Raw genomic sequence first — 16,460 nt, forward strand, 5'->3', positions numbered from 1 at the left:
CTTCAACTCCCCCTCCCACTCCGTCTCCGACCTCTCTGTCCTGGGTCTCCTCCATGGCCACAGCGAGCAGCACCGGAAATTGGAGGAACAGCACCTCATATTCCGTTTGGGGAGTCTGCATCCCGGGGGCATGAACATCGAATTCTCCCAATTTTGTTAGTCCTTGCTGTCTCCTCCCCTTCCTCAGCCCCCCTGCTGTCTCCTCCCATCCCCCAGCCTTCGGGCTCCTCCTCCTTTTCCCTTTCTTGTCCCCGCCCACCCCTGCCCCCGATCAGTCTGAAGAAGGGATTCGGCCCGTAACGTTGCCTATTTCCTTCGCTCCATAGATGCTGCTGCACCCGCTGAGTTTCTCCAGCTTTTTTGTGTAACATAGTGAAAGGAGCTTGCATGTTCTCCCTGTGATCTTGTGGGTTTTCTCCGGGTGCTCTGGTTTTTCTCCCAAATTCCAAAGACACGGTTAATTGGTTTCTGTAACTTGCCTGTCGTGTGTGGGATGTGAAAGTGGGATAAAATAGAACTAGTGCATTGGTGATCGATGGTCGGCATGGACTCGGTGGGACGAAGGGCCTGTTTCCACGCTGTATCTCCAAAAACTAAAACTAAGTGCAAAGACGAAAATAAAGCCCCAAGTTGCTAGTGCAATCAACGCAGTTCGTAGTTCAGGTTTTTAGCTGGAGCTCGTAGTGTTCAATAGCCTGATGGTTGTTGGGAAGCAGCTGTTCCTGAACCTGGACGTTACTGTGTTCAGGCTCCTATGTCATCTTCCCGATGGCAGGAGTGAAATGGGAGCATGGCCAAGATGGTGTGGGTCCTTGATGATGCTAATTGCCTTTTGAGACAGTGCTTCTTGGAGATCATTTTGATGCTAGGGTGGTCAGTACCCATGTTGAACCAGACAATGCAACACATTTTTGGTGATACCTTACTGGTATACTGTAGGGAGTTCATATAGAAGCAGTTGTAACAATCTTTCCCATACATGGTACAACCCAAAGCGTACCCCCAGCTGTGAAATAACATCACTGCTGTACTTATTGGTTATCTGTAACCATTGGTAGGTTCTTGGCTGCTTTCACTTACAAAGTGACCACCTTTTCTTTTTACGTAATCCCAATGAACATCACTCATTCCCCCCGATCTACATTTCCTCGTAGCTCAGCTGAGGGTTTTGCTTTTGCCACAGTTGCTGGAGGAAGGATCAAGCTGCAAAGAAAGGTCAAAATATAAGCGAAAGGCCAAGATAAAATGAAATGATAGTCCTGGTGTTTGTAAGAGGTGGCAAATCTCTGGAATTCTGTCATGGCAGGCGGTGGAAACGGGAGCATTAGAAGTATTTGAAGTGTAGGTAGATTAATATTTGATAGATTGAAGAATACTGAGGTATGGGGAAATGGCGCAGATGTAGAGATGAGTCTGCACAGATCAGCCACGATCATATTAAGTAGTTGGGCAGCTTGAAAAACATGATGCCCTATACATTTTAGTTTTCTACTAGATGTTTTATCAACAGTGAGGAAAAAAGATCATTATAATTAACAATGAGGGAAAAGTTCATAATAATTCTCCTGCAAGTTGCTTGGAGCTATTTGGGTGAAAGATCATTGGGAAAGTTCCAACAAGTGATTTTTTTTTTTTGCTAAATCTGTGTGCTTTTTCATTCGTTGATCATTAACATTTGGGAAGTGATTGAAGAGGTTGTTTCGCTGGGCAAGATGGCAGCGTTAGGCCTTGTGTTGAGTCCTCCAAAAATATGTCTTAACATAGCAATTAGTGTAACTCAAGTAAAATTCATTCTGACTAATGTTAGCGTCTTTTCTACTTGATAATCAGTGGTATGTAGACAATAGTAAAGCTACACTATCAAGTTAGATCCCTGGTGCTGTCTAGGTGGTGTCTGCATGCTCTCCCTGTGACCATGCTGTCTCCCACTAGATGCTCCGGTTTCTTCCCACATCAAAAGTCACATGGGTTGGTAGGTTAATTAACCACTGTAAATTGTCACATGTTACGTGCAATGGGGATGTGAGGAGAACATGTCATAGAATGAATTAGTGAGGCAACAAAACTGCTCTGCGAGGCAGCATAGATTCTAAGGGCTGAATGGACTCTTTCTACATGATAAGGAAATACAGACTATTTGGTGCTAAATTATCCAGTGAAGAATGTAGGAAGGAACTGTAGATGCTGGTTTAAACCGAAGATAGACAGAAAAAACTGAAGTAACTCAGCGGGACAGTATCTCTGGAGAGAAGGAATGGGTGAGTTAACATAGCAATTATCTAAAACATATCACAGCAATGTGATGGATGTTTAAGTAAATGATGTTGTGTCTTGGGTCTATTTGTTTGTAATGTATGGCTGCAGAAACGGCATTTCGTTTGGACCTCAAGGGGTCCAAATGACAATTAAATTGAATCTTGAATCTTGAATATTGAATCTTGAGTTCTGTTCCAATTCTGCTGCTCCGTTGTACAAATAGTTTGCTCCTGTGGACGCCAAGTTATTATCAGCCTGTCAGATAGTTAAACACCCTTTGATTGAAAAAGGTCTTGTACAAAGAAAAATGAAACAACAGGGAGAATGAAAGAAACACACGAGAGATAGTGCTTGGGGAAAACACAGATAGAGAGAGGGCAGAGAGGACATTAAAGACACCAATGGATTGTGCGACTGGCAATCAGGAGGATATGAAGCAGGAAGAAAGTCGAAGAAATTTCCAAATGATTAAACTTTCTTTAATAGGACTTTTCCGGCTTCAATGCTATATCTTTGCACCAAATATTGAACCCATTATTCTTAATCCTTGCACTGTGGACAACTTGACTGTTTTCACGTATAGTCTCTTTTGACTGGATAGCACGCAAAGAAAAGCTTTACACGATATCTAGATACACGTGACAGAAATAAACTAAACTAAACTAAACTAAACAACAGTCAAAATGTCAGCATTTGCTGCCATTTCATTGAGAAACCGTCATGATCTTCAGGTGTTTCTTGGTTTATTTTATGTGAGGGGTGGGGGGGGAATGGGGGAAACCTTTTTTAGTCACTTACCTCGATAGAGATGCGATTTCTCTTCGTGTTGCATCTCCATCCCCCCTGTGGCCTACAGCATGGAATATTGCGGCTCGGAGCTTCAAGCCGCGGGTGCGGCGCGGATTTTAACATCGGGAGCTGGAATCTTTTGCCGAGGGTCTCCAGCAGAGCTCCGGCCGTGGGGCCTATGGACTTTAACACATTGAAGCCGCGGTCTCTGGTAAGATGAAGCCAACTCGGGAGCTCCATGCCGCGGAATGTTACGATCCATCCCGACGCCGGAGTTTCGATCATCCCAACGAGAGGATTTGAACATCAGACTGTAGGCAGCGGCACTGCAGAGGGTTCAAAGGCCCCGACCACCACGGGTGAACAAGGGAGGAAGATGACTGGACTTTATTGCCTTCCATCACAGTGAGGAATGTGGATTCCACTGTGGTGGATGTTTATGTTCAATTTTATGTTCAAGTTTCTAGTGGAATCAACGCAGTTCCTAGTTCAGGGTTTAACTGGAGCTCGTAGTGTTCAATAGCCTGACGGTTGTTGGGAAGAAGCTTCTCCTGAACCTGGACATTACAGTTTTCAGGCTCCTATGTCATCTTCCCGATGGCAGGAGCAAAATGAGAGCATGGCCAAGATGGAGTGGGTTCTTGATGATGCTAGCTGCCTTTTGAGACAATGCTTCTTGGAGATCCTTTTGATGCTAGGGTGGTCAGTACCTGTGATGAACCAGACAATGTAACACATTTTTGGTGATACCTTACTGGTATACTGTAGGGAGTTCATACAGAAGCAGTTGTAACAATCTTTCCCATACATGGTACAACCCAAAGTGTACCTCCAGCTGTGAAGTAACATCACTGCTGTACTTATTGGTTATCTGTAACCATTGGTAGGTTCTTGGCTGCTTTAACTCACAAAGTGACCACCTTTTCTTTTTGCCTAATCCCAATGAACATCACTTATTCCCCCAGATCTACATCTCCTCATGAATTTGATTTCATGTGGCTGCGTGTGTTGTTGCTTTTCACTTAGTATGGCTGTATGGAGACTCAAATTTCACTGTACCTTAGTTGGTTAAGTGACTATACACGCAAATTTAAACGCGAACTTGAACTCGAACTTAAACTTCCACTTGACAAAGCAAAAATGTGGTTAAACACAGGACTTCACAGGCTGCTCTCCTTGCTCCTCCATGCCCTGCATCGTTAAGGTAGTCAGTGATCACAGGTTCTCAGCATCAAAATGCCTGAAAACTTTTGTTTTGTTAATTACTCTAATTGTTGGTGGTCAGCACCCTGGTCATAAACGAGTCATTTTACTTTGTAAATTGTAATTCCCTCAGATAAATATTTCAAAATACAACTTATGTTAAGGTTGATTTACTGAGCATTAACATCTACCTGCAGTGCACACCTATAAACACAGTACTGTTTGGTCTGTAGATTCCTTCTGCAGTTGTACAGAGCCCTAGTGAGACCACACCTGGAGTATTGTGTGCAGTTTTGGTCCCCTAATTTGAGGAAGGACATTCTTGCTATTGAGGGAGTGCAGCGTAGGTTTACAAGGTTAATTCCCAGGATGGGGGGACTGTCATATGCTCAGAGAATGGAGCGGCTGGGCTTGTACACTCTGGAGTTTAGAAGGATGAGAGGGAATCTCATTGAAACATATAAGATTGTTAAGGGTTTGGACACGCTGGAGGCAGGAAACATGGTCCCGATGTTGGGGGAGTCCAGAACCAGGGACCGCAGTTAGGAGTAAGACATTTAGAATAGAGGCAAGGAAACACTTTTTCTCACAGAGAGTTGTGAGTCTGTGAAATTTTCTGCCTCAAAGGGCAGTGGAGGCAGGTTCTCTGGATGCTTTCAAGAGAGAGCTAGATAGGGCTCTTAAAAATAGCGGAGTCAGGGGATATGGGGAGAAGGCAGGAACGGGGTGCTGATTGGGGATGATCAGCCATGATCACATTAAATGGCGGTGCTGGCTCGAAGGGCCGAGTGGCCTAATCCTGCACCTATTGTCTATTGCCTAATGGTACCTGCGGGTCACCTATTAGACTGACCAGACCTCCAAGGTCCACCAGGAGTCTGGGGACATTCTGTAACATACTGAGCTGAAAGGCCACATTCACTTTGCATCTGGCCCCTCACCTTTACACTAGCCCGTGCTCAATGATTTCACTTAACAGGTAAGTCATTTGTTTTCTATTTCTTTTCAATTAATATTACTATTGTAAATAATTTACCTAATCTGAATGAGGTTAAATATTTTATTTAAATTCAAATAATTTAAGCATTTTTTCAACTCTTTCTAAATGTGTATGATTACCTGAGACTTTGAGAGTCTGTAGATTGTCTTCAACAGCAGAGTTGGCAAATGGTTGTCGAGTGAGTGAATAGGTGGGACCTAGCGCTCCACCACTCCCCCCCACCCCCCCCCCAACCTGAGACCCAGTCATTGCCCCAAGTTCAGCCAGCGGTGTGCAGAGGTCACAGCTACCAGGCAAGCCAGATGTGGGGAACCACATGGCCACAAAAGGTAGTGAGAGGTGCACAAGAAGCTGGTTAGCAACCTCACGGTCTTTAATAACTGTATTTGCTGAACTAGACCACTGTGACACACAGCATATACATGCTCCAGTTTTTTTCTTTTGCCACCCTGCAGAACATTTAAAATGTCAGTTAAACATTGTGGTTTTTCCTACTGGAAAAACTTGTAAGAATTCCTCAGTGCAATCGACTGTTCAGGCAACTCAGTGTTATTACTAATTCTAAGACAGTGCTAGTACTCATTGATGTGACTTGTACAAGGCAATACTAATACTACATTATGTCATTAATAGTGGACAATATTAATATTGAAGATCACTAGTACTAGACAGCACTGATACTCAATATCATGAACATCAGACAGTATTTTTACTTGATATCATTAATACTGGAGAGCACCAGTGTTTTTTTTTGTGAGGGTCTAAAAAGTTAAGCATTATTATTTTGTTTTCCAGCCATGTGACAAATGTTTATTAATTATGCATATTAGCACCTCTTTGTCTGCAAAAAAATGCACTGGACAGTACTAATATTAATCTCACCAATACTAGATCATATTAATACTCCATGATATCATGAAAACTAGACAATACTAATCCTCAATGATATCACTAATACCACCATACTAATACTCCATACTAGACATACTAGACAATACTAACCCTCAACAATATAAATAGTACTAGACCATATTAATACTCCATGATATCACTAATACTAGACAATACTAATCGTCCATAATATCACTAATACTAGACAGCAGGGAGCTGCTGGAACTGATGCCTAAAAGCAGTTCATGCAGGAAAAAGAGAACTTATCACCGCAGAGAGCGTTCAACCTTTATGGTCATCTTGTCAAGGTCACTAGCGGATGTTGTACTTGACTGTGAATCCAGTCCTTTCTACATGAAAATCTGGAATAAACATCAAGGAAAATTAAAGGATACGTGGAGAGACAGAAAGAGAAAGAGGCAAGAAATCCAGTCATGGTCTTCACGCATGTGCACATGTCTTCTTGCACACGCACCGCGTAAACATACACACCCACACTCCCCTCAAACACACACACACACCCCTCACACACACCCATACAAACACACACACCCACACTTTCTGGATACACACACACATACCACACACGCAGACAGGCACATAAACAGACACATGAGCACACAACTGTCACACCCAAATACTAACACACACACACACACACACCACCCAGAGAGACACAAACACAGATATAACCCAAAATAACACACATACATACATCCAAACCAACAAAGGCACATATGCACACAGAGCCCACTGAGCACACACTCCACAAATATCTTCACATGCACATACATGCACACACACACACACACACACACACACACACACACACACACACACACACACACACACACACACACACACACACACACACACACACACACACACACACACACACACACACACACACACACACACACACACACACACACTGTAGGCGACCCATACAAGTCTCTGATCTTTGGCATTCACTTTTGATTCATTTTGCAACGAGTCATTGGTCTAAATAAGTAAAATATCTTGCCCTGACTGAAATGAAGGATTTGTGGTGGTGGCGGAGATTTATTCAAAAACTATCAGATGAGATATGCAGTATATAAAGAGTTGGAAAATCTAGCAGCACATTTAAAGAATTTCATAGCAACAAAAGAGTGTATATTTGTGGATTTATTTGCTCCTGTGGGGAACGGTTCTGCTGCAATTTCTCCTGCTTTGTCTGACAGCTAAGGGAAGGAAATGGGCCCATTCGGTCTTCAACCTTTCCGCTTTTAAATTGCCCCCTGAGCAAAATTTAGGGCTAAATGAACTGTAAATCTCAGCGCATTAACTCAAAATGCAGGGAGCATTTTTCTTTAGTGAATGCTTATAGAGCAGGGAGGTTGACAGAAAATGTCTCTAAGACGTTTTCAAAGTGACTGTCATCTCTTCTATTTAATGTTTTATTTATAATTTCTTCCCTTTTTTAATATTAAACAGATTGTTTCAATCACCGGGCTTTTAAAGCCACTTTCCCACTCTTGTTAGCTTTGCTGGCTAGCCTGCCCTTTTATCCTGGAATCCCCAATAAAACTGACACCCATGCATTTTATTTCATGTATGACTAGTATGTCATGTGACACTGTTGGAAGCACAGAGTAAGCTTTACCTTAAGGGCCTGTCCCACTTGGAGATTTTTTCGGCGACTGCCGGCATCATTGACTGACCTATCAGGGTCGCCGAAAGATTTTGAATATTTCAAAATTCATCGGCGAAAAAAAAAAACGTTGCGACATTTGAGGATTCACCGTGCGCCAATACGTCATCACTGCCGCATCATTCGCGTCAAGCCGCATCAACCGCGTCACCGCCGCATCACACTGCGACTTTTTCGGTGACCTGATGCGTCAGTCAATGATGTCGACAGTCGCCGAAAAAATCGGCAAGTGGGACAGGTCCTTAACTCTGAGCCACACAAGAGAAAGTGCTACTGCCTGGATTTAGATTGAGATCCACAGTATTGATCTAACTTTACAAAACACAACCATCTCAAGGAGAGTAGGTGACCTTAAACTGGAAAGGGTGCAAAAGAGGTTTGCATGGATGTTACCAAGTCTAGAAGGTTTGAGTTACAAAGAGAGGATGGTTAGGCTGGTGATTTTAACCCTGAAGCCTAGGAAGCTGAGCAGTAGCCCTGTACATGTATATAAAATGACGAGGGACATTGATAAGGAGAATAGCCATGGGCCAAAGGACCTACTTCCTTGCTGTATAGTTCTATGACTATATGACCCATGTGTAAACATCACTTGGTTTTGCAATCCTTAACTGCCTCAACTATCAAAAAGCTGATGGAGATTCAAGTGTCTGATGGTCACCCTGAGTTGTGGGGGTTGCAGGGGAGGGGGGTTCATCATTGTCTTGTGCCTGTATGTGAAGTGGTACTTGCCACCACCCTGAATTGACTAGTGCTGGCAGTAAGATTACTCCTCCTTGATCTGAGGAGGTAGTTTCTCTCTATCTGCTACATCAGTTAAATGGCTGCGTTAAATTACCCTTGAATTTTCTACACCTGAGGAAACTTAAGCCCTCCCAATGGTGCTGGTATACATTAATTAACCCAGAATATACCCAGGGTCATTCTGCTCCATTTGTGCTTCATCTTCTAAATGCCCAGTACCCAACATTGAAGGTGGTACTCTAAATGGGATCCGGCCATTATATGTAGACGCAAGGAACTGCAGCTGCTGATTGACCAAAAAAAACACACACAGTGCTACTCAGTAGGGCAGGCAGCATCTCTAGAAAACAGAGATAGATGATGTTTCTGGTCAGGACCCTTATTTAGTCTGAAAAACTGTCTCAACTCAAAATGTCACCTGTCCATGTTTTCCACTGAATTAATCCAGCACTTTATATCTATTTATCTTGGCTTTATATGTCCCTAATTCCCAGATTTACAATGCTACATGAGATTCCTGGCTGGAACGTAACAATGCTGATTTTCCATGTTCCTGAAAACAGCCTTTCACAATCTACCTTCCCACCTTCCCTCGTCTTCACAAAGGAGGACACAAACAATCTTGTACTAGTGGCCAGAGGATCTGGGTTGACGGAGGAACTGAAGGAAATCCACATTAGGCAGGAAATGGTATTGGATAGACAAATGGGACTGAAGGCTGATCAATCTCCAGGGCCTGGTGGTCTGCATCTTAGGGTACTTAAGGAAGTGGCTCTAGAAATCGTGGACGCATTGGTGTTCATTTTCCAATGTTCTATAGATTCAGGATCAGTTCCTGTGGATTGGAGGGTAGCTAATGTTATTCCACTTTTTAAGAAAGGCGGGAGAAAACGGGGAATTATAGACCAGTTAGCCTGTCATCGGTGGTGGGGAAGATGCTGATGTCAATCATAAAAGATGAGATAGCGGCACGTTTAGATAGCAGTAACAGGATCGGTCCGAGTCAGCTTGGATTTACGAAGGGGAAATCATGAGTGACTAATCTTATGGAATTTTTTGAGGATGTAACTGGGAAAATGGACAAGGGAGAGCCAGTGGATGTACTGTACCTGGACTTTCAGAAAGCATTTGATAAGGTCCCACATAAGAGATAAGTGGGCAAAATTAGGGCACTTGGAATTGGGGGTAAAGTGCTGACATGGATAGAAAATTGGTTGGCAGACAGGAAACAGAGTAGGGAATAACAGGTCCCTTTCAGAATGGCAGGCAGTGACTAGTGGGATACCGCAAGGCTTGATGCTGGGATCGCAACTATTTACAATATAGATCAATGATTTAGATGAAGGGATTCAAAGTAACATTAGCAAATATGCAGATGATACAAAGCTGGGTGGCAGTGTGAACTGTGAGGAGGATGCTATGAGAATGCAGGGTGACTTGGACAGGTTGGTTGAATGGGCAGGTGCATGGCAAATGCAGTTTAATGTGGATAAATGTGAGGTTATCCACTTTGGTAGCAAAAACAGGAAGGCAGATTATTATCTAAATGGTGTCAAATTGGGAAAAGGGGAAGTACAACGGGATCTGGGGGGGTCCTTGTTCATCAGTCAATGAAAGTAAGCATGCTGGTACAGCAGGCAGTGAAGAAAGTGAAGAAAGTTGGCCTTCATAAAAGGAGGAGTTGAGTATAGGAGCAAAGAGGTCCTTCTGCAGTTGTACAGGGCCCTAGTGAGACCACACCTGGAGTATTGTGTGCAGTTTTGGTCCCCTAATTTGAGGAAGGATATTCTTGCTATTGAGGGAGTGCAGCGTAGGTTCACAAGGTTAATTCCTGGGATGGGGGACTGTCATATGCTGAGAGAATGGAGAGACTGGGCTTGTACACTTTGGAATTTAGAAGGATGAGAGGGATCTTATTGAAACATATAAGATTATTATATGTCTGAAGAAGAGTTTCAGCCGAAACGTTGCCTATTTCCTTCGCTCCATAGATGCTGCCTCACCCGCTGAAGTTATCCTGCATTTTTGTCTACCTAAGGGTTTGGACACACCAGAGGCAGGAAACATGTTCCTGATGTTGGGGGAGTCCAGAACCAGGGGCCACAGTTTAAGAATCAGGGGTAAGGCATTTTGAACGGAGATGAGGAAACACTTTTTCACACAGAGAGTTAGAGGGCAGTGAAGGCGATTCTCTGGATACTTTCAAGAGAGAGTTAGATAGGGCTCTTAAAGATAGCGGATTCAGGGGATATGGGGATAAGGCAGGAATGGGGTACTGATTGTGGATTATCAGCCATGATCACATTGAATGGTAGTGCTGGCTCGAAGGGTCAAATGGCCTACTCCTGCACCTATTGTCTATTGTCTATTGATTCCTGGTGAGCATTAAAGTTGTTGTTGTAATCATGTATTGCCATGGCTGACAATGAGATGTGGACTGCATGTCGGACTCTGTGAGTTCTCCACCTTCACTGCCACCTCCAACGATCGAAGTGTCATCAACTACTAGTAAGACCTGCAGAGTGTTATGCATTTCTCCTTCCAACACCTATCTCATGGATGTAGATTTTCTGCACAAGACAAGCTCCATAAATTCTCTGACACCTGGCTCAAGTGTCACATAAGTGTCCACGGGCCATTTCACCATCAATATTATCCCACCCTGTCAAGCTCAGTCTTGACTTCATTTGGAATCCTTAAAGTCAGTGGAGTAACTCAGATCCTGATTTACCCTTCCCATCCCACGAGGGCAGCTTTGATCGAGTTCCGCCTAAAGGAAGTCAGTATTAATGATTGTCTTGGGCACAGCTGAGTGCTCAGTCCATTGCTGGGATACCTTTAAATGATTCTTGTTGCTTCAGGCTGTGGAAAATAAACAGGACATTTGACATTAACATGGTGCAGGCGGAATTTTTTAAAGGTCCAAATGTTCAAAGGTCAGTTTATTGTCACATGCATCAATTAAGGTACAGTGGCACTCGAATTACCATACAGCCATACTAAAAAAAAGCAACAAAACACACAACTACATAAAAGTTAACATAAGCATCCACCACAGCAGATTCCCCACATTTCTCACTGTGACGGAAGGCAATAAAGTCTAATCTTCCACTTTATTCTCCCACGGTCGTAGCAGTCGAACCATCCGCAGTTGGGGCGATCAAAGCTCCCGCAGCCAGCGATCGAAGCCCCCGCGATCGGGGCGGTCGAAGCTCCCGCGATCGGGGCGGTCGAAGCTCCTGTCGTTGGAGCTCCCGACGTCAGTCTCTAACCAGAGACCACAAGATCCAAGATGTTAAAATCTGCAGGCTCCCATGGTTGGATCTCCAAAGTCGATCCCTGACAGGGATCGCAAGCTCCACGATGTTAAGTCCGCAGGCTCCCGTGGTGGGAGCTCCCAAAGTCGGTCTCCAGCAAAGACCGCCAACTCCTCGATGATCGTATGATCAAAATCGTATTTCCGTCGAGGTAAGAGATTTAAAAAAGATTCCCCCAACCCCCACCCCCCCCACATAAAACAAGCTAAAGAACACTAAAAACATACATTTAACTCATACTAAAGAAAACCAACAAAGAAGGAAGGGACAGACAGACTGTTGGCGAGGCAGCCATTGCTGACGCCACCCGTTCAGGGAAAAACAAGGACAAAAGAACCATATTCAGACAAAGGGCCAATCCCTGTGCATTGTTGATCCAATTATAATGGGTAACGCAGCCTAGGATACAACATTACAAGGAAAAGGCTGAGATGAATGGAAAAGGCTGGTTTAACACTGCCAAGCATTGTCCAGAGTAAGCTTTTATAACCATGAAGAAGAGTATGTCTCTGTTAGTCCTTTGTGCCCTATAGGAAGTGTTTCCTTTAAGACAAGGGAGATATTCCTGTGTTCTGGAACATGCCAGCTGGAGGAAACATTGTTGGAGGATCAGAGCTTCAAATTCCCTGCAGCAATGTTCAGGCACTTGGCCTCACAATCCTACATGCTGCTAGCTTGGACAAATTCCAATTAACCAGGTCCGCCATAACTGGTCGATGTCCTTTGTAGTTAAGCAGGAACCTGTCACTGTGTGTGGTGTTCATCAGCCTGCAGAATCACAAGACTAATATGGCATGCATAGTCCAAGAGAACATAGTTAGCTCCAACTTCCCCAATCAGTTATCTCAACCGAAGTATAATAACCCAGCCTTAACTTCTATTATAACTTGCTATCTCCTGATGAATTAAAAAATGATATGTATGCAGAACATCTGGTTTATAATCTGTGGCAGTGTAAAACACCTGCGTTTTACAGGCTTGGCTGACTATTCCTTAATCCTATCTATGGAACCATTGTGCTGCACTCCATGGAAATTAGTTTACTGGCTTTGGGAACTCGAATATACCATCTGGCCCATCAACACATGCAAGCTCTTTGAAAGACTAAGCAGCATGTGAGGCTGGGAAAGCACATCTCGGACCCGCAAACCCTCAGCATAGGAGCACCGCAAGGCTGTGTACTCTCCCCTCTCCTCCACTCTCTCTACACTAATTACTGCACCTCCACCGACTCCTCTGTCAAGCTTCTCAAGTTTGTGGACGACACAACCCTGATTGGACTGATCCAGGATGGGGAGGAATCTGCCTACAGACTGGAAGTGTCACAGCTGGTGTCCTGGTGCCATCGCAACAACCTGGAGCTCAATGCTCTTCAGACAGTGGAATTGATTGTAGACTTTAGGAGAGCTCCCCCTCCCCTCACCCCACTCACCAGAGTCACACCTGTGGAGTCTTTTAAGTTCCTGGGAACCATCATCTTCAAGGACCTTTAGTGTGGGGGCTACCATCGACTCCACAGTCAAAAAGGCCCAACAGAGGATGTACTTCCTGAGGCAGCTGAGGAAGCACAATCTGCCACAGGCAATGATGGTCCAATTCTATATGGCCATCTTAGAGTCTGTCCTCACCCCCTCTATCACGGTCTGGTTTGGCTCAGCCACCAAGCACGACACCTGGAGGCTGCAGCGAATCATCCAATCAGCTGAGAAGGTTATTGGCTGCAACCTTCCCTCCATTAACGAACCATACACTGCAAGGGCCAGGAAGCGAGCGGGCAAGATCATCTCTGACCCCTCTCACCCTGGCCACAAACTCTTTGAATCACTTCCCTCTGGAAGGCGACACCGGACTGTTAAAGCTGCCACAGCCAGACATAAAAACAGCTTTTTTCCACGAGTAGTAGCTCTACTCAATAACCAAAAATCTGGGTATTTTATTTAATTCACATGTTTAATCAATAATGTTTTATTATTAATGTTTAATGTTTTATGTATCATTCTTAACTGTCACTGTATGTCATGTTGTCACTTGCGGGCAGAGCACCAAGGCAAATTCCTTGTATGTGAATACTTGGCCAATAAACTTATTCATTCATTCATTCATTCATTCATTCATTCAATCATTCAATCATTCATTCATTCATTCATTCATTCAATCATTCATTCATTCATTCATTCATTCATCCCACCAATCTTCTTGTTTCCTTTAGATCTGTAAAATCCATAATGTGTTTAGCTAATCATTTTTTGGAAAGTACTGTCAAAGTTGATTCCACTAGCCTTCCAGAGAGTGCATTCCTGATCATTACCCTTCCTGCATTAGAACATTTTCCCTCATTTCCTTCTTTTACCAGTTTTCTTCAATCTGGATTCATTGGTTCCTGACATTCCCACCACCAAAAGCTACCCCCCCCCCCCCCCCCCCCCCCCCCCCCCCCAAAACCCCCTGTATTATTACACCTCGATTAAATCTCATCTCAATCTTTCCTGCACTTCACCAAGTAGAGTGCGTGGAGATCTGAGAGAGCTGGTTAAATTTGCCTTGGTGCTCCACCCGCAAGTGACAACATGACATACAGTGACAGTTAAGACAGTACATGAAGAGTACAGATGAAGTAAATGTTTCAGTAGGCAGAAAGGTCATGAACCAGGGGGCACAGAATGAAGGTGCAGGAAACAAAGTTGACATCAGCAAAGTTATTATTTTAAGATCGCAAGTGTCTGAGAAGAAATAATCTTTGGTGTTGAGGGGAGAGGGGAGGGGAATGGGGATGCAGAACCACTATGGACTCAAAGGGACAAATGGCTTCCTTCTACGCCATAATCATGCAGTAATTCTGCACCAGCTTTCCCCACATAGAAGTTCATCCCAGTGAATGGGGACCATTGGCGTGCTGAGATTAGTTTCGAGTTTAGAGATACTGAATGGAAACAGGCCCTTGGATCCATTGAGTCCACGCTGACCACTGTTCACCAGTTTGCACCCTCTCTATGTTATCCCACTTTCTCATCCATTCTCGACACACTAGGAGCAATTTTACAGAGGCCAATTAACCTACAAACCTGCACGTCTTTGGGTTGGCAGTGAGAAATGGGTACATCTGGAGGAAACAGGTAGAACGTGCAAACGCCACACAGATAGCACCCGCAGTCAGGATTGAACCGGGGTCTATGGTGTTGTGAAGCCAGATTGTGACATTGGAATTGGAACTCAGACACATTCTTCCACTAATTTAGCAGCTTGTGATGGGAGAGGGTGAGGTGGGATAGATGGTAGGGTACACTGGAGATTGTTACACCAGCCAGGTATTGTGTCAACAGCTGTGTTGACCATGACCTTGCTGTGAGTCAGAAGGTTGTGGTCTGAAACCTCCTGACAATCACATAACCCAGCCGGATACTTCCACACAGTGTTGAGGGAGCACTGCTCAGGAGGAGCCACTCATTTCCCTTTCCCGTAACTTTCAGTCTGAAGAAAGGTCTCGACCCGATCCTTCTCTCCAGAGATGCTGCCTGTCCCCCTGGATTACTCCAGCATTTTGTGTCCATCTACTGCTCAGATGAAAGAGGTGATCTTCGGGTGAGATGCCAGAGAGAGGCTGCATCTTCCCTCTTTGGGTACAAAAGCACAATTCAAAGAGAGGAAGCTAATTTGCCAATGGTCTGGCTAATGTTTATTACAGCACCAACAGGTGATCATATTACAGCAACTTGTAATTAGCAATGCATGAGGCCTTATAAATCACTGATTAGGGGGAAGAGGATGTTTGGGATTGAACACTGATGCAATTTCGACGTTGGATTGCAGTGTGGAAATTAGGTGCCACGATTGCTTCTCGCAACAGTGACTGCCTTTCAAAAATTCTTAATTGGTTGCTTAATAGCTTTGGAATGTCCTGACGCTGTGAATTCAAGACATTCGTTCCTTAACTGCCTACACATAAATCAGGATAGCTTACTTTTGAAAATATATTTGTTTATTTCCCGGGCTTGCAAGCATCCTGGTGTACTCAGCGTTCCGTTATTGTGAGTTGTGCAATGGAAAGCATTGAGTGCAAAGAGTAGGGTTTGTGTTCCGTTAATAAGCCGTGCCATAACGCTCTGTTAAAAGCACACGGAAGTTTGCAGCTGCTGCATTTTTAGCAGGATATTTCGTTATGTTAATTTAACCATGGGCATCCTCAACGTCTTGCCGGAAAGCAGCCGTTTTGGATGAATGATTATTTTATCAGCAGCTTCAGATCAAGACACTGTTGGGCTCCCGTCTCGAGTTACTAACACGTGGCAGGTGTACCTTTTTTTTTCCTCCAATTTGTCAGGGCCCAGCTGAGGTCAGGGCCTGCAGTGTCAGGGCCGTGATGTCTAAAAGAATGTGTGCTTCTGAGTCTCAAGGTTCACTGGCCTCCCAAGGCTGACAGTCACCAGGAGAAGCATCTCACTCCCCAGCCTGGGATTCATTATTTAAATAATCTTTTAGGAGTCCATTGGGGCAGGGTCATTTCCTTCATCCATTGAATTAGAAATTTAACACAAAAGCTGACAGACTTTTGCAGGGCTGTTTATTTGCT

General features: G+C 44.1%; 1 protein-coding gene across 1 annotated transcript in view; it reads left to right on the top strand.

Moving 5' to 3' along the window:
- The window catches only part of LOC129701456 (fibroblast growth factor receptor-like 1), a 155,634-nt gene that overhangs the window by 68,909 nt on the left and 70,265 nt on the right, over positions 1–16,460 (top strand). The window lies entirely within an intron of this gene.

This window comes from Leucoraja erinacea, chromosome 11 (genome assembly GCF_028641065.1).
Source record: "Leucoraja erinacea ecotype New England chromosome 11, Leri_hhj_1, whole genome shotgun sequence".
Lineage (NCBI taxonomy): Eukaryota > Metazoa > Chordata > Chondrichthyes > Rajiformes > Rajidae > Leucoraja > Leucoraja erinaceus.